Consider the following 18,925-nt stretch of genomic DNA (forward strand, 5'->3'; position numbering starts at 1 on the left):
ACTGGTAGTGAGATATATTGTGATCTCTATCACTATATCATTGAAAACTCCTTTCAATGGGTTGGAACGATTCCAACTCAACTCATTAGGGTTTATCGATCATCAAGATAATCCCTATGAGTCCCACCATCCACCAGTGACACCTAGCAGCATGTAGTGGCTACCCAGCAGAATAGAATGATGAACCTCTAGGTGCAGTTAAACATGTGATACAGTCCTACTATCGTGGATCCCTACAGGACGGAGGTCATGGACAACTCGTCAAACCCCATCGTCTGTCATATGTCAAGATTTATTCGACTCGAGTTCGATAGTGAAAAACTCTTTCTCCACTGTGCATACTGCCCCGGCCGAGGTCTTACGAACTCAGTCTTATAAATCACATAGGATCTCTCCTTATCTATCAAGGTCGATAGATTCCATATAGGTGCATACCCTACTCCTACAGTGAACTTACTGCAGCCAATCTACACTGCATGGACCCATATGGCTAGAGACCATGTATGTGTGCAGTCAAACTACAATAACCTCACTGTGAGTAGCCGAAGCGCCGCAGGTCAAAGGACCAGTCACACTACTGCAACATCAAGCAAGTCACTGACGAGTGGATAGACATCCAAGTGACTTCTTGTATTGGTCACGCTCAGTACCCTTGTTCTCTAACAAGCACCTGCACTATCACTTCAGTGTTCCTACACTGTGGACTCAAGTCTCGTCCATCCAGAAGGAGAGTGATCTGTGCACTGATCGGATCGATCACCGTCCTCGTGATGATCCTTTGATCAGGAGCATTTAGAAATTAATCACCAATGATACATGGCTCAAATTCTCAACTCTTGAGAATATGTATCATCATCTTATTAATTTCTTGGACGATTCATAGACACATAAACAATATGAATGAAAAAGATGCCTTTTATTTATTCAATAATAAATAGTCAAGTACAAAATTATGTCCCTAGAATCAACAATGTGTCAGCCAAATTGGCTTCTAGGGCATACATCTAACAATCTCCCACTTGCACTAAAGCCAATTGGTCATATATCTTAGGCCCATCTTCTCAAGGTGGGCTTCAGTCTTTTGCTGACTCAGCTGCTTAGTGAAAGGGTCTGCCACGTTATCCGCGGAGTCTACTCTCTGCACCTCTACATATTTCTTCTCCACATAGTCGCGTATGAGGTGAAAGCGCCGCTCTATATGCTTAGACTTCTGATGAGACCTTGGCTCCTTAGCAAGGGCTATGGCGCCATTGTTATCGCAGTAGAGTGTTATGGCATCTGATGTCATCACATCCAGCTCTGCAATGAATTTCTTGAACCAGAAGCCTTCCTTAGCAGCTTCAGAGGCGGCGATGTATTCGGCTTCCATAGTAGAATCAGCAATGATCGGTTGTTTAGAACTCTTCCAATTCACCGTACCACCATTGCACAAGAACACGTATCCAGATGTTGACTTCCTGTCATCGACATCAGTCATGAAGTCTGAATCTGTGTACCCTTCTACCTTTAACTCTGATGATCCTCCAAAAACCAAGAATAAATCTTTAGTTCTTCTCAAGTACTTAAGAATATTCTTCACAGCTGTCCAGTGTTCTTCACCTGGATTCGACTGATATCTGCTTGTGACACTCACAGCAAGAGCTATATCAGGTCGTGTACATAGCATGGCATACATGAGGCTTCCTATTGCCGATGCATAAGGAATCTTGCTCATGCGTTGAATCTCCTCAGATGTGTTGGGGCACATCTTCTTGGAGAGATGAATTCCATGCCTTAGGGGTAAGAGACCCCTCTTGGAGTTTTCTATGCTGAACCTCTTCAGCACCTCCTCTATGTACATCTTCTGTGAAAGGCCAAGCATCCTTTTAGATCTATCTCTATAGACCTTTATTCCCAAAATATAGGATGCTTCCCCAAGGTCTTTCATGGAGAATTCTTTTGACAACCAGACCTTGACCGAGGTTAGCATGGGAATATCATTCCCAATCAGGAGAATGTCATCTACGTACAGTACGAGAAAAATGACAGCACTCCCACTAACCTTTTTATAAACACATGGTTCCTCTTCGTTTTTGATGAAATCAAACGTTTTGATTGCATCATCGAAACGAGTGTTCCAACTCCGAGATGCTTGCTTTAGTCCATAGATGGACCTTTGCAGCTTGCAGACCTTGTGATCTCCATCACTGGAAGTGAAACCCAAAGGCTGTTCCATATAGATATCTTCATCAAGATATCCATTCAGGAAAGCAGTTTTCATATCCATCTGCCAGATTTCATAATCATGAAATGCTGCAATGGCAAGCAATGTCCGGATGGATTTTAGCATGGCTACAGGTGAAAAGGTCTCCTGATAGTCAATACCTTCGCGCTGACTATACCCTTTCGCCACAAGCCTTGCCTTATAGGTCTCTACCTCTCCATCCGAACCTATCTTCCTCTTGTAGATCCATTTGCATCCAATAGGTACAATACCTTCTGGTGGATCTACTAAGGTCCAGACTTGGTTGGAATGCATGGAGTCTAACTCTGACTTCATAGCTTCCAGCCATTTCTCGGAATCGATATCAGATATCGCCTCGTTGTAGGTTTTGGGATCCTGTATGTGATCCCTATCTCCCACTAGGAACATTTCCTCAGTATCCTCTTCAAGTATACCTAAGTATCTATCGGGAGGATGGGAGACTCTACTAGATCTACGAGGTGGTTGAGGGACATCGTGTACTGGCTCCTTATGAATAGGTTCTTTAGGATCCATGACTCGTTGCTTTTCAGAGACTTTCTCTTCAAGCTCAATTTTCCTCCCACTGCCTCTATCAAGGATAAACTGATTTTCCAAGAAGATGGCATGACAGCTCACAAACACATTGTGATCCTCTGAGACGTAAAAATTGTATCCTAATGACTCTTTAGGATATCCTATAAAACGAGCACTTATGGTCCTAGCCTCTAACTTGTCCGCCTGTAGTCGCTTGACGTGGGCCGGACATCCCCAAATCTTAGATGACCCAGACTTGGTTTCTTACCATGCCATATCTCATACGGTGTGGTAGGAACGGATTTAGAGGGAACTCTATTCAATAAATAAATCGCTGTGAGTAAGGCATCTCCCCAAAGGAACATAGGTAAATCAGTGAAGCTCATCATGGACCTGACCATATCCAACAGGGTCCGATTTCTCCTCTCTGACACCCCGTTGAGTTGAGGTGTACCCGGAGGTGTCCATTGTGAGACTATGCCGTTTTCTTTGAGATAGTCCCGGAATTCCCCACTAAGGTATTCTCCTCCCCGATCTGATCGAAGAGCCTTAAGAGGTTTTCCAGTTTGTTTTTCTACTTCATTTTTGAACTCTTTGAACTTTTCAAAGGATTCAGACTTGTGTCTCATAAGATACACATACCCATACCGTGAATAATCATCGGTAAAGGTAATGAAGTAAGAATAACGTCCCCTGGCTAGCACATCGAATGGGCCACATACATCTGTATGTACTAGGGTAAGTATTTCAGTGGTCCTCTCCCCATGTCCTACAAAGGGCAGTCTAGCCATTTTTCCTTGAAGACAGTACTCGCAAACTGGATATGACTCGGAAGTCAATGAGCCTAAGAGCCCATCTTTATCCATTTTGTTCATTCTATCTTCTCCAATATGGCCAAGTCTGAGGTGCCACAAATATCTTTGGTTTATCTCATCTCTGGATCTTTTGGATCCTTTGGCACTCACATCTTGCTCGGTAACATTCACAGATACATCCATATGTAAACGATAGAGACTGTCAATCATAAAACCACGTGCGACTATTTTATTTCTTAAATAAATAGAACAGCAGTCTTTGTCAAATGTAAAAACATGACCTTCCTGTGCTAGACATGAAACAGAAATCAAATTTCTGCTAGCAACAGGTACATAATAGCAGTCTCTAAGTTTTAAACTAAATCCAGACGGTAGTCGTAGATGGTAGGTGCCCACAGCCACAGCAGCAACTTTTGCCCCGTTGCCAACCCGAAGGGTTACCGCACCTTCTGCCAGCCTTCTACTTTCCTTTAGACCCTGCATGGTAGTGCACAAATGAGCACTAGAACCAGAATCTATAACCCAACTGAAAGTAGAAGAAACCGTTAGATTAGTTTCAATTATGAGCAAGTCTATACCTTCTGAAGGTGTGTCACCTTTCTTGTTCTTCAGGCTCTCGAGGTATGAAGGACAGTTTCTCTTCCAGTGGCCTTCGACATTACAGTGGAAACATTTTCCTTTGTCGTTAGCCTTTTTCTTTTGAATTTCCTTCTTTGGCTTCTTGTCTTTCTTCTGCTTCTTAGCAGGCTTCTTTTTCTTCCAAGTAGACTTTCTCTTGGAACCAGAAGTCAACTCAGCAGCGAGGACATTGCCCCTTGAACCTTTCAAGGCTCCCTCAGCAGTTACCAACATGTTGATTAGTTCAGTCTTAGTGCATTCAATCTTATTCATGTGGTAGTTTACTATAAACTGACCAAATGAATCAGGAAGTGACTGTAGGATCAAATCCACTTGCAATTCCTTGTGCATGTCCATACCGAGCTTCTCAAGCTCCTCTAGGTCCTTGATCATGGTCAGACCGTGATCATGGACAGACTGCCCTTCGCGCATCTTCGCTTTGAAAAGCCTCTTGGACACTTCAAAACGAGCTGTGCGACTCTGCTCACCATACAACTCTTGTAGGTGTGCCAGTATGTCCCTAGCAGTCTTTATATTTTCATGCTGGCATTGGAGTTCATTAGACATAGATGCCATCATATAGCATTTTACTCTAATGTCATCATCCAACCACTTTTTATGCATCTCACGCTGAACATCAGTGGGACGTGCTGGTAATGTGGGGATATTTGAATCGAGTATATAGCCTATCTTCTCACATTCCAAAACTATTTTGAGATTTCTAAGCCAGTCCTTGTAATTGGTTCCAGTCAGTCGGTTGGTCTCAAGAATACGGGTCAAAGGGTTTGAAGCCGACATTGTATCTGCAGAGAGTAAAGATTCTAGTTAGACTCTTGTACTTGATCCTAATCTGTCATAAGGTCTTTTAGAACAAATATGACTCCCACTATTTTCTCGAATTCCTCACTCCCCTGGTAGGAAAACGGAAATCCCACACGACTAGGGTTTCTAGTGGGTACTGCGGTCCCACCAATTTACATGCCACCTCACCTAACAGTTATTGGTGACACATAGATGGATGAGTGTACAACTCTTGTACAATGCTTCTCAAGCATGTTGCAGTGTAACTTGGTCTCTAAGCCATGAAGACCTCACCTAACAGTTATTGGTCTCATTTCTTAGTTAAGTCAGACCCACTGTATAACCGTAGGAATAAAGTCGTCATTGGGTCCTCACCTAACAGTTATTGGTGCCCAACCCCACCTTTACCCTACAACATCTCATGTCTATAGAGAGGTCCAGCCCCCCAATGCAACTTGACCACTGTATCCAGCCGAGACAAGTCAACATCAGAAAGGCCTTAGCAGCTCTACTACAGTGGAAGACCTATTGACTTAATATTGGTTAATCAGGTCTTAGTGTTTGCAACTTGAGCCTTTCATAAGAGGTAATCGAACAATTGGCCAGGTAAGCAGGTGGGAGGCTCCCCTTACTCAGAGAGTAAGGTCCTAATTAAGTAACCACCTTTCATGCTTTCCTAGACACCAATTAGATCAATTAATCTAATATGACTTGCTCATGTCGGTTCACTCTCGACTTGATTGAGGAGGTTTTGATTTAGGTCTCAATTGGGTTTGCTACATCACATGTAGACCTATCTACCCGACTCTCATTCACATCACATGCAAACGGCGCATTGCAGGCAGTTATAATCGCGGCAATAATTAAAGCTAAACTTTAACTAGGTGATGATCATGGATTCTAATTAGGTCGTATTACAAGCACATGCACATCAATCGATCAAGTGGTCTTCAACTCTTGAATTGGATCCAAGCCTCCTTGATTCGATCCTTGATCAACCCTTGATCCCATCGCCATCAACCGCTTGGATCACCTTTCATCTCATGCCTCGTCTTCGACTTGATCGTTGATGTACATCACATCACAGAAATACAACCAGATGTAAAATAAAAATAAAAATAATTTACATCTCCTTTTAGGAGGCACGCAGGCCTCTCAAAACATCAAATAAGATGCTTGCAAGCATCTGAAAAATTACATGACATCGCAGATCACATCGCAGGTCATTACATTTGATACCAAAAGGGGTTGAATCCTATGATCATCACTGTATGCTACAATTATAATTTTCAGATCTGAAACTTAACTGATTATATCATGACATAGGTCGCTGATCATGCTAATCATGATTCTAAACTTTGTAATCCCATTAACAATGCAATTAGAATCATCTTTTTATCACATAAAAATCAGCATGCAAAAATCAGCACCCCTGAAAAATCTGCATGCAGAATTTTTCAGCATGCATGATCATTCAATTTTCAGATCTAATAAGCCTTTAGATATTTAATTCTTACCTTAATCTACGAAGCCTAGGCTCTGATACCACTGTTGGGAACCCGCCCATGCCGCTGATATTTCAAAAATTTTCAGATGGCAGCGGAATCGGCATGCACGGGTTCGACGTTCATCGCATGAACGCTTGTTTCGAGACCTTTCGTAATTAGGTAAGAATTAAAACTTTTAGAACTAATAGGAAGATCAAATCTTCACCTTGCGCGGGTAGATGATCACCGCGAATCTGAATTCGTGGTTTTGGAAGAGGGTTCGTTTGAAGCCGTTCAAACGTCCGGCCTCTACGGGTATCCACACGAAGTAGAGAACCGATCAAAGCTTTCTTGTCTTCCCGGGGTGCTAGCTCCCTTGCAAAGACTCCTTCGATGGCTGATCTCTTCTCTTTCTTTCAACTCTTGAAAGTGCTTGAGAGGAGGAAGAAGAAGAAGGAACTCAAGGAAGAACACAGCTTCTGCAGCCTTCTTTCTTTTCCCTGCGTTGGAAGAAGGATTGGAGGAGGAAGGGACCCGTCAAGCACCTTCTTTTCTTTTCCTTGCTGTCGGCTGAAACAAGGGAGGGAGAGGGTGGCCACGGCACCAAGGGAAGAGAGGAATCCAAAAATACCTAGGGCGCCGGCCCCTAGTCCTCTTCTTAAAGGGATTGGAGCTCCTAACATTTAGGAGTTCCATGACAACTTACCTAAGAAGGGGCGCCGGCCCTAGCTCCTCATGTCGCCCTAGCCAAGTGGAGAGGGGTTGATGTCCCTCTTACTTGGTTAACCTAATCCTCTTCCAAAGAGGATTAGGTGCCTCTCTCATGGTTTAATCCTAATCTAATTAGGATTAGCCAATTTTGGGTTCAATCTATACTAGTCCTAATCCAATTAGGACTTGGATGAACCATGACTCAATTGAACTCTTCAATCCTAATCCAATTAGGAGTCATGTTGATTCATTAGATTAATAATTAATTTGGACTTAAGGAATCCTAATCCAATTAGGATTTGTTTAATTTTAGTCCTGATCCAATTAGGACTCTACTTGAATCCGAAGTCCTAATCCAATTAGGATTTCTAGGAATCCTACTCCAAGTAGGAATCCAATTTTTAATTCAAAACTCCTAATCTCATTAGGATTGAGGAATCCTATTCCAAATAGGAATCCCAGTCCTACTCCAACTAGGATTCCCAGTCCTAATCCAATTAGGACTCTAGGAATCCTACCCGAAGTAGGACTCTTGTTTCAAGTCCAATTAATTAATTCCCTTTGTTCCTTTTTCAACTTCTTATCAATCAAATTGATTTCTTGTGATTCCTAATCACGATTTCAACCATCGGATCGGTCAATACTTCTAGTGTGTGTGACCCCATAGGTTCTATTCTGACTGGTAGTGAGATATATTGTGATCTCTATCACTATATCATTGAAAACTCCTTTCAATGGGTTGGAACGATTCCAACTCAACTCATTAGGGTTTATCGATCATCAAGATAATCCCTATGAGTCCCACCATCCACCAGTGACACCTAGCAGCATGTAGTGGCTACCCAGCAGAATAGAATGATGAACCTCTAGGTGCAGTTAAACATGTGATACAGTCCTACTATCGTGGATCCCTACAGGACGGAGGTCATGGACAACTCGTCAAACCCCATCGTCTGTCATATGTCAAGATTTATTCGACTCGAGTTCGATAGTGAAAAACTCTTTCTCCACTGTGCATACTGCCCCGGCCGAGGTCTTACGAACTCAGTCTTATAAATCACATAGGATCTCTCCTTATCTATCAAGGTCGATAGATTCCATATAGGTGCATACCCCACTCCTACAGTGAACTTACTGCAGCCAATCTACACTGCATGGACCCATATGGCTAGAGACCATGTATGTGTGCAGTCAAACTACAATAACCTCACTGTGAGTAGCCGAAGCGCCGCAGGTCAAAGGACCAGTCACACTACTGCAACATCAAGCAAGTCACTGACGAGTGGATAGACATCCAAGTGACTTCTTGTATTGGTCACGCTCAGTACCCTTGTTCTCTAACAAGCACCTGCACTATCACTTCAGTGTCCCTACACTGTGGACTCAAGTCTCGTCCATCCAGAAGGAGAGTGATCTGTGCACTGATCGGATCGATCACCGTCCTCGTGATGATCCTTTGATCAGGAGCATTTAGAAATTAATCACCAATGATACATGGCTCAAATTCTCAACTCTTGAGAATATGTATCATCATCTTATTAATTTCTTGGACGATTCATAGACACATAAACAATATGAATGAAAAAGATGCCTTTTATTTATTCAATAATAAATAGTCAAGTACAAAATTATGTCCCTAGAATCAACAATGTGTCAGCCAAATTGGCTTCTAGGGCATACATCTAACACTTCCTTCCCGAAGCTTTTACTTTTATCAGAGGCTAAAGTGACGAAATGGTCCTTATAGTTAGCAAGGTCTTAGGAACAGGACGTTACCGGTCTTGCCAGCTGTTTGGGCGCCGTGTTTGCTTGCAATCTTCTATCTCACAAAAATAAAAAAATTATAGTCTATGAAAGATTAGTGGAAGCAAAGCTTTTTTTTTTTTTTTTTTTTCGAGTCACTATCTCGATAGATCTGCTGGTTGGGATCCATTGCTCCCTCAAGAGAGATCCCAGGTTCAATTCTAGAGCAAGATAGCTACTGTCTTCCTGAGGAAAGAAAAAGAAATTCTCTTTTTATAAATTAAATTTTAGTTTTAATACTTGACATGTTCTGTAGAAGATTAAATTGTAAAAATTAAGCAGATTGAATATGTGTTCTATATGACTGACTGCTGATCATTGTCACAGACACGTGTATGATTGCAGGAGAGATTTCAAGCATAATTTTTCTAATATACTATCTTTTTTGGAATAGTGCACTATCTACTCATCCATACACTACAAGAAACTTGGACATTAGCGACGCTTTTTTTGGCTATTAGCGACGCTTAAAAGCGTCGGTAGAAACCATCCCGACGCTTTTCAAAGCGTCGGTAAAGCGTCGCCTATGTTACAGTGGAAAAAATATTTTCCGACGCTTTTAAAAGCGTCGCTAATTCCAATTTAGCGACGCTTTAAAGTGTCGCTATTACTCGACGCTTTAAAGCGTCGCGAATTCCCGACGCTTTAAAGCGTCGCGAATTCCAATTTGCAAAAAAAATACCATTTGCGGTCTGCATCTTTTCCTCCTCTATTCAGAAATACAAACAACCTCCCCGATCGGTACCTTCATTCCATCCGTGGTTGGGTTTGGCTATATAAAAAGTTTTTTTTTTCAGATCCGCCGATGTGGGACTAAAATAAGATAATTTTTTGGCTTCCGACGACGCTTTTAATGACGCTTTTAAGCGTCGTTATTTAACAACGCTAAAAAGCGTCGTTAAAAGTGTCGTTAATTACATATTAACTTCGACGACGCTTTTAAGCGTCGTCATTAGCCGATGCTTTTAAAAAGCGTCGGCAAATGTTGACGGAAAAATTTTTTTGCCGACGCTTGGAATAAGCGTCGGCAAATAAGAGTCGGTAATGTTCTTTTTTTTGGGTAGTGATACTTGTTGAGATTCTCTAATTGAGCCTTGTTATCTTGTACTTTTCATATTCCCCTCAAGTACTATTAAAATATAAAATATAGGTAAAAATTAAAATTGGTGCACCACATCAGATGTGGTAGCACTAGAAATGTGCAATGGATACTCAGAAGATTATGAGATCAACTTCATTTGCACTTGCTGTGATTGTAGATGTCTAGAACATAATATATTGCTATGAATAACTAACAACACAATAATTTTAGGGATGCTCAATAATCACAAGCAAAATTATTAATATTTTAGGTATTTATTTCTAAAAGGAATGGCTCACATAGCAACTTAATGCATAAAATACTTATAAGTAGGAGGAATTGAGTGGTACCAGGTTACTCGGCTTGTTAAGATATACTTGATGTTTGGATTTTCAACACATCTCGAGAGGTTTTATTTTTTGTTGTTAACCATTAAACAGTAAATTTCACTCATAATCTTAAGCTATTAACGTTACAAGATTCAACATGATCTAGAACAAGCGAACTTCTAATTCTGATCTTGCGCATAATGGATTTGAAATCATTAATTTAGGTTCAGCTTCAATACGTTATTGTTGAAATCCTCAAAAACCAACACTGTCCAAGTACAATGCCAGGTAGGCATTGCGCTTGAACCCCTGCACCAATTCACTTGGTAGTCTTTTTTAAATTTATTTTAACTTGAGAAATAAATTGCTCTATATATACTTCGGCCCAATATACTCTTATCCTCCGAACTCCTGCAACTTAGTCAAGTGGGTATTATAGCCTAAACACTTGAAACAAAAAGAAGGGATATCTTTAGTAATTTGGCGCCATGACTCGTTCAAAGTCTAATGAGTCGGAGTTGCGAGTCAATACAATCATTTGTCCAATTTTTTAAAAATATATCATTTTACCAAACACTCCTATTTTATCTAAAAGAGCTTTTGGAGGGCCAGAAAGTACTTTTTGGCTCTTCAAAAGTTCCTCAAATAGTACCTTAGTCAAGTGGCTACTTCAGTCTAAATACTTGAAACAAAAAGAAGTGATATTTTTAGTAATCTGGCACCATGACTTGGTCAAAGTCTAATGAGTCGGAGTTGCGAGTCAATAAAATCATTTGTCATATTTTTTTAAAAAAATATCATTTTTCCTGAGTATTTCTACTTCCTCCCCTTTCCCTCATCTATGCCTGTTTTCCATCTCACAGCGTTGCAGCCATGGCTCTTCCCAAAACCCCGTCTCCCTTTCCTTCCCCTTCCTTCTCTCTCCTCCTGTTCCTCCTCGTCTTAGCTTTCCAAACCCCTCTCTCCTTCTTAGTTGACACCATCTCAGCCAACTCCTCCATCTCAATGGACTGGCAGCTAACCTCCAAAGGAGGCAACTTCGTTCTGGGCTTCTTCTCTCCAAGTAACTCCTCCAAATACTACATAGGCATCTGGTACAAAAAAGTTTCACAGCAAACCTCCGTCTGGGTAGCGAACAGAGAAACCCCTGTCTCAGACAAGACCAGATCCGAGCTCAGGATCTCCGACGATGGAAACTTGGTTCTCCTCAACGAGTCCAAAGCCCAAATCTGGTCCACTAACGCCAGCATCTCCGCCAACTCCACTGTAGCGGTTCTCCAAGACACTGGAAACCTTGTGCTTGCAGATGGCTCCAACTCCTCCAGGATCTTGTGGCAGAGCATCGACCACCCCATCGATACCTGGCTCCCCGAAGGGAAGCTCGGTCTGAACAAGGTGACTAAACAGAACCAGCGCCTCATCTCCTGGAGGAGCTCAGCTGACCCAGCCCCTGGGATCTTCTCCCTTGAGCTCGACCCCAATGGAAGCAGCCAGTACATCATTCAGTGGAATAAGTCTGTCACGTACTGGACTAGTGGGACTTGGTATGGAAATATGTTTAGTAAGGCGCCGGAGATGACGGCGAATTATAACTACGACTTCAAATACGTTACCGATGATGACGAGAGCTATTTCACTTACTCTGTTAAATATCCCTCGGTCATCTCGGGGTTTAAAATGGACATCTCGGGGCGGATCCAGCCGTTGACATGGATCGAAGATTCCCCAGAATGGAACCAGCCGAGAGCGCTGTGCGAAGTGTATTCTCTCTGCGGGCCGTTCGGGAGCTGCAGCGAGAGCTGTGGGACATTCTGCAAATGCGTCAAGGGTTTCGTGGCGCGGAACCAGACCGAATGGGATTTGCTGGGTCGAACAGGGGGTTGCGTGAGGAGAACTCCATTACAGTGCAGCAGCAACAACTCGGCGAATGTCGGGAAAGATAAGTTTTATCCGATGGATGGTATGAGGTTGCCAGAAAATGCTCAGAATTTAGATGCTGGGAGTGCTGAAGATTGTGCATCAGCCTGTTTGAATAATTGCTCTTGTACCGCTTACTCATTTAGTAATGGATGTTCCGTGTGGTACGGGGATTTGATCAATCTACAGGAGCAAGACGATGAACCGTATGGAGAAACCCTTTACCTTCGGCTGGCTGCCTCGGAGCTGGCTGCTTCGGAGCTGCCGGACTCCACGAGCAAGAAGGGAACGGTCGTCGGGGCCATCGCCGGTGCGGTTGCGGGCTTGGTAGTTTGTGTGGTTATCGTATGGGTGCTGATCTGGAGGTGCGGGAAGAGGCGGAGGATTCATGCTGTTAAAGCAGTAGGGAGAGTTCTGGTGCCATTCAGATACAGCGACCTGCAGCATTTCACCAAGAACTTCTCGGAGAAATTGGGAGGAGGAGGTTTCGGTTCGGTGTTCAAGGGGTTCTTGCCAGATTCGACCGCCATAGCTGTAAAGAAGCTTGAAGGCCTTCGTCAGGGAGAGAAGCAGTTCCGGTCCGAGGTGAGAACGATTGGAATGGTGCAGCATGTGAACGTGGTTCGGCTTCTTGGGTTTTGCTCCGAAGGCGCCAAAAGGTTGCTGGTTTATGAGTTCATGGCAAAGGGTTCTCTGGATACCCAGCTGTTCCAGAACAATTTCATGGTCTTGGACTGGAACACTAGGCGCCGAATTGCTCTTGGAACTGCTAGAGGATTGGCTTATCTCCACGAGAAGTGCAGGGACTGCATTATACACTGCGATATAAAGCCAGAAAACATTCTACTGGATGCGTCCTTCGTTCCAAAAGTGGCAGACTTCGGTTTGGCAAAGCTTGTAGGCCGGGATTTCAGCCGAGTATTGACTACGATGAGAGGAACAAGAGGCTATCTCGCACCTGAATGGCTAACTGGGGTAGCCATCACTGCCAAAGCTGATGTATACAGCTACGGGATGATGCTTTTGGAAATTATATCTGGCAGAAGAAACTTAGAGCAGACAGAGGAAGGGAAAGCTGCATTTTTTCCTGCATTGGCTGCAATCAGACTCGTGCAAGGGGATGTCCAAAGCTTGGTAGATCATAGATTGGGTGATGCTGTGAGTATTGAAGAGCTCGAAAGAGCTTGCAAAGTTGCTTACTGGTGCATTCAGGATGATGAAAGATCCAGGCCAACGATGGGACAGGTTGTTCAAACTTTAGAGGGCTTTCTAGAAATGAACATGCCTCCTATTCCAAGATCACTTCAAATTCTTGCGGAAAGCCCGGAGAACATAAATTTCTTCTCAGACTTGTCATCGAATCAAAGTTCCCAGACACGGAGTACCACTTCTATCGGCTCTCAAGTTAAAAGCACAGCATCAAGGAGTTCTAATGTGTGAAGATGCCCAAGACTTTCCAAGCTCCGCATACCATCAAAGTGAGTCCACTTTGTATTTTTCCAATAGTATCACAAAGTTGTAGCTTCATTCCACGTCTATGAAGTGTTTAATGTTCTTGTAGCATAAGTAATTGGTATACTAATGATGGTCAAGGTGTCATGTACTCAGATGTGAAGTTACACACCCTTCTTGTCCTCGTGTAATTGAGTGAAGAATAACTTAAATCCTCGTATTTTCCATATAACTGAAGTCCGATCAGTATTGCCCATGCATATTCCATTATCTTTAATTTACCATAGCTTGGCATATGTTATCTGGTTAGTTTTTTTCTTTTCCCCCCTCTTCTTGGAGAATTTCAATCGGCACGGAAGGGTGAGGGGGAGAAGGGGATGCCGCACCGGCACTCGAAGAACAGCAACGACCTCCCGTTCTTCAGATACGACGAGAAGCGGAAGCTCGGGACGCAGTGAGAGCGCCTTGGGAAGGACTCGATCAAGCCCTTCGACGCCTGCTGCCTCTGCTTGAAGCCCTTCATCGACCCCCTCTGCTGCCAGAAGGGCCACGTCTTCTGCAAGGAATGCATCCTCGAGTGCCTCCTCGCCCAGAAGAAGGACATCAAAAGGTGCCCTAACTCTCCCTTGTCTTCTTCTCTCTGATTCTTGCTATTCTGATCCTGATTGCTGCCTTTTTTTTATCCTCTTTCGTTGATCTGTTTTGCCCTTTTTATATAATTGAGATTCTAGGGTCAAGATCGAATCTCTTGAAAGTTTTGATGTAGGGTTGTGGTAGGTCTCATTGACAAGTGAATTTGATCTGCCTCAAATCTGCTAATTTGGGAAAATTAGGGCGGATTGGTTTGATTGGTGGGTTGGTTTGACCTCTCTTTTGGCGATGTTGTATATATTGCTCCGCAATTTCGGACTTTGGAAAGTCTTTGGTGTACTGTTCATCTTTGTCTTGTGTTATGTTTCGGGATGGAGTAGTTTGGTTGATGGGTGGGTTTAATCTCTTTTTTTGTAGTATTTGTACATAGATCTGCCTTTTATAGGAATTATTCATCAATGAGGATTCATATAGCGGAGGCCAGGTAATTCAGACAAGGTTTGATTGTAATAGCTTTGAAGGCCATCTCTCAATTTGCAAAATTGGGAGTAGTTCTGGGTGTGAAAATTTCATATCTGGCGAGAAAGTTTCAGCATAAAAATGCTGGAAATATAAAATATTAGGGTTTATAAATGTAATAATTGTGTGTTTGCTGAGACGGTGATTATAACATATTCTGTGCTCGAGCAGATAAGCTCACTCCTCATCCTCCTTTGTAATTCTTATTCTTATTTGGACATGCTTTTTAAAATTTTTTCTGGGATAATTTGACTGTTTCAACTCTTTCATCTGAACACATTGGCCTTTGCTTGAACTAAAATATTTTGTTTGAACCCAAATATGACTACCTAGTATCAGATTTATTTCAGACCAGTATTGATTTGAAATGTTTTGGATACCACGCTTGCTGAAACAGGCATAGGGATGAAAAATCGTGCTTCCTTCTCATCAGTCTTAGACTCTTTAGATATTTCTTTTCTGTTTTCACATAAGAAAAGTTTTTAGTTTATCTAAGTTACTTTTCAGCTTGTTGGAAACCTAGAATATGCTTTTATGAATCTGAATTCAACTCTTATATTGACTATTTGTTGAAGAGAAATGGGTGGCAGTAGTTTGAGTTGCATTATTGAAAATCAATAATTTTCAATACTGTTTATATAAACAAGTTTATGGTGGCGTGCATAATCAGAAGACACGAAACAAGAAAAGCATTGACGATACATAAAAATTATAAGCAATGGCTACTCCTTTGAAGGCCGACATGATTTGGACAAGGGGGAAAACATTCCAAGAAACCTTACATATCTGTAAGAGGAGTCAGAGCAGGAGGCAATCCATTGTACCGGAGAAGCAATGAACAGAAGAAGCCCAAGTCTCTGGAAAGGAGTGCAAGGAATTAAAGGAACTTAATTTGCTTGGAGAAAGGAGGGACTGGGTTCGCAGGACATGGGGATCGTTTGGAAGCAACGGAGTTTAAACATTTGGGTAGTGGCACAGGGTTGGGGCTGGTGAGGCCAGCTGTGAAGACTTGAATCTAAGACAAGGAAACCATGGATTAGACAAGTTTTTGTTCTGCTAGCTGTACTTCAGTGGAATGTCTTTTGTATGATAGTTGAGTGGATGAATGTAGGATAAAGCGCCTCGATCTCTTGTACCAAATATGCATGGTTTTATAAATATGTTTTTTTTTTTTTTTCCTTCCCTTAAAAAGAGCCATGGAATTCATAGATCTCTCTTGCTTGAATAAGGAATTTTTTACTTCTCTAAAAATTCTTCAATGAATCCCATCCCACTTTTCGTAGCTAAGCTCTCTCCAGTAGCCCAGCCCACCTCTCCCCTTGCCTTGGGTTTTTTCTTATTTGGTGTGCACGTGCACCTGCACCTGCACAGCAGGTGCAAAATACTAGCATCTCCATCAAATGAACTTTTGCGAAAGATGATCAAAATGAGTTGATTAGATAAACGTGGCATGCTCGCCTGTAAAACTCAGTCGATTCCTTTTAGGGTTAACCGGACTTTGAATGAGCAAGCTCATTGTTGGCTTGTGCCTCTCTTCAATATCGTAGATGCTGGAAGCAGCAACCTTACAGGCTTCCGTTCAATGGTGATAAGCTACGAGCACAGTCTTCACTGTTGCCCAGTCTCGTGCGTGTCCCTGCACTCTATACTAGCTCGCTTCCACCATCTCAAGTAAAATAGGGAGAGGCAACGATGGAGCATACTTGAAGTGACGGGGGAAAGGTAATAGCCACCTATTTTGGTCTAATGGGCCTGGCCTCTTTAGGCTGGCCCATTAGCGTCTGCTTGGGCGACCACGATCGACCGATCGTGCCGAGCTCGGTGGATAGGGCTTGTAACCCGAGCAGGGGAGAGACAGAGAGGGGGAGAGAGATGGCGCCTCACCGTCGGCAGTGGTTGGGGCGAAGGACCTACGCGGCAGCCCCGAGGACGGGATCGGCAACGACCTCGCCGGGATGCGGTGGTCGCAGTCGGAGCCCTAGCTCTGGTGCTCTTTCAGCGTCCCGCGCCCCGCAGCCGCTGCGGCTCGCCCGCGAAGCTCAAGACTAGCCGCTCCATCGCCCGGCATGTTCCCCTCCATCCCCGACTATAAGTCCGCCTCCGCCGCCCTTATCCAGGAGCACCAGGACGTCGTCCTCGCCGAGATCGAGACCTCCAACGCTAAGTCCCACGACGACCTCCCGGGGCTCCTCCCCTGGTACTCCAGCCGGATGGACTCCGCCGGCCTCTGGCGATTCGTCGTATCCCGCCACAGGGACCTCCCCATCCTCAGGAAGGAGATCGCCCCGGCCGTCGCCGGATCGGTGGACCCAGCCTGGCTTGTGGTCGACGCCGTGGCGGACTTCTTGGACTACCAGACGAGCGGCGGCGGCATCGACCGGTGCTGGGCCCTGGGGATGCTGCTGCAGGCGCTCTTTGATTCCGAGGGGAGGAAGGTGCCGAAGGTGTCGGAGAGCACCGGGGAGATGGCGGCGGTAGTGGCAGAAGCGTGGGGAAAAGTAAAAAAAGAGAAGCTTGGAGGAAAAAAAAGATTGGAGGAGGTGTGATGGGGAAGGAGGAGCCTGGTAAAATGGACTCTGATGCGTCGGTGGAAATGGTGGACAAGAGAATTGCTTCAGAAATTAACTGTCTCGGTTAGTGGAGGAGAGAAGAGGGCGATGGTGCGGTGGAAGCTGCCGCTGGAGCTCCAAAAATTCTGTGTTTTAAGGGTGAAGCCAGTTTGGTCCAGCTCCATAGCTGCTGTGGTTTTGGGGTTTCTGATGGTGCGAAGGAGATTGTATAAGATGAAGCATAAGAGCAGAAGCATTCCACTCAAGGTCAGCATCGATGAGAAGAAGGCAAACCAGTTCAATATCCATGCTGCACGTATCAATGAAGATGAGGTGTGTTCCTATCATGAGAGCTTCACTCCCAGCTGGTGCTGTGACCCCATGGCCTGTGGCGGGCTTTCAATGAGTTGATAAGACAAAATGAGTGGAAGCAATGAACTCTGCAATGGCAGTGGAGAGTAGCAATCACTACAAAAGAATGGACATTTTCCGGCGCTTTCTAGGGTCTTTCTCGACGCTTATAAGCGTCGGTAGATCTCCTGGCCACGCTCCCCAAAGCGTGGGTAAGACGTCGGGCAGCCGGGCAGGTGGGCGTGGGCTCGGTTTAGGCCGACGCGTCAAGAAAGCGTCGTCGACCTATGCCGACGCTTTTAAGCGTCGTTCATCGCGGACGTAACCGACGCGTAAAAGCGTCGGCGAAAAGGTTGGTTACTGTGGGACTAGGCCGATGCTTAAAAGCGTCGTTAAAGGCGTGCCAGTTTACGTGCCAGTTGCTTTTTCCGACGCTTAAAAGCGTCGGCATTAAATTTTTTTTTAAAAAAAAAATTTGTAAAAGTAATTTTTAAATACTATGTGTACATTAAATTCTAACAAAACAAATACACTGAATCACATATATAACAAAATACAAGTCACAAACAAGAACTTTGATTACATTCATATTATCATATTTGATTACATTGTACTTCAAAAACATTCTAAAAACATAAAAGTCAAATTCCTAAGTACACAATCTACGATATGTATCAAGGGTCGGCATCATCATCTCTACGAGTAGATGAAGTATCATCAACCTACAAGAAAAAAAAATATTTTAGAAACTAAAAATACGAAAGTCATCACGTTCATACAAGAATACATTATAATTACATAAAATATTCAAATAGATTTAGTTATGTACCGGAGGAGCAAATCTCTGCAAAAAGGATGAAATATGGTCAAGCTGGTCCTGCAAAGATTGTAACTTCAACTCTTGGCTTTGCTTCAACTCCGCCATATCAGTCATATGACTCTGCCTCATCTCCTCTATCCTTGTCTCATATGACTGCTTTATCTGTGCCATCTCTGTCTTCAAACTACAAACCTCTGCAGTGCTAGTACCTTGTCTGGCATCTTGGGTATATCGGCTCACTGCAGATAGCTGAGTGGGGGTAACTCCGACACCGTAACCCCTCATGCGACCATAACATTCTGGGCCCATCAATTCAGCATACA

General features: G+C 43.5%; 2 pseudogenes across 4 annotated transcripts in view; both read left to right on the forward strand.

The window, feature by feature from the left end:
• Positions 1-16,528, forward strand: part of LOC103699904 (G-type lectin S-receptor-like serine/threonine-protein kinase At2g19130 pseudogene) — a 35,929-nt pseudogene extending 19,401 nt beyond the window's left edge. The window contains exon 3 of one of the 2 annotated variants that reach the window (XR_005509338.3): positions 14,809-16,528. The product of XR_005509338.3 is annotated as a G-type lectin S-receptor-like serine/threonine-protein kinase At2g19130 pseudogene, transcript variant X7 (transcript). The remainder of the gene's footprint in view (positions 1-14,808) is intronic. The other variant, XR_015967356.2, reaches the window with a different exon arrangement.
• On the forward strand, positions 1,403-16,073 carry LOC103710727 (G-type lectin S-receptor-like serine/threonine-protein kinase At2g19130 pseudogene; annotated as a pseudogene). 2 transcript variants are annotated; one of them, XR_015967347.2, is made up of 2 exons: positions 1,403-14,382; positions 14,528-16,073. The product of XR_015967347.2 is annotated as a G-type lectin S-receptor-like serine/threonine-protein kinase At2g19130 pseudogene, transcript variant X1 (transcript). The 2 variants fall into 2 exon arrangements; XR_015967348.2 differs by having other exon boundaries at positions 15,553-16,073.
• Positions 16,529-18,925: the final 2,397 nt, after the last annotated feature.

This window comes from Phoenix dactylifera, chromosome 1 (genome assembly GCF_051530095.1).
Source record: "Phoenix dactylifera cultivar Ajwa chromosome 1, Ajwa_hap1_PhDact_Kaust_v1.1, whole genome shotgun sequence".
Lineage (NCBI taxonomy): Eukaryota > Viridiplantae > Streptophyta > Magnoliopsida > Arecales > Arecaceae > Phoenix > Phoenix dactylifera.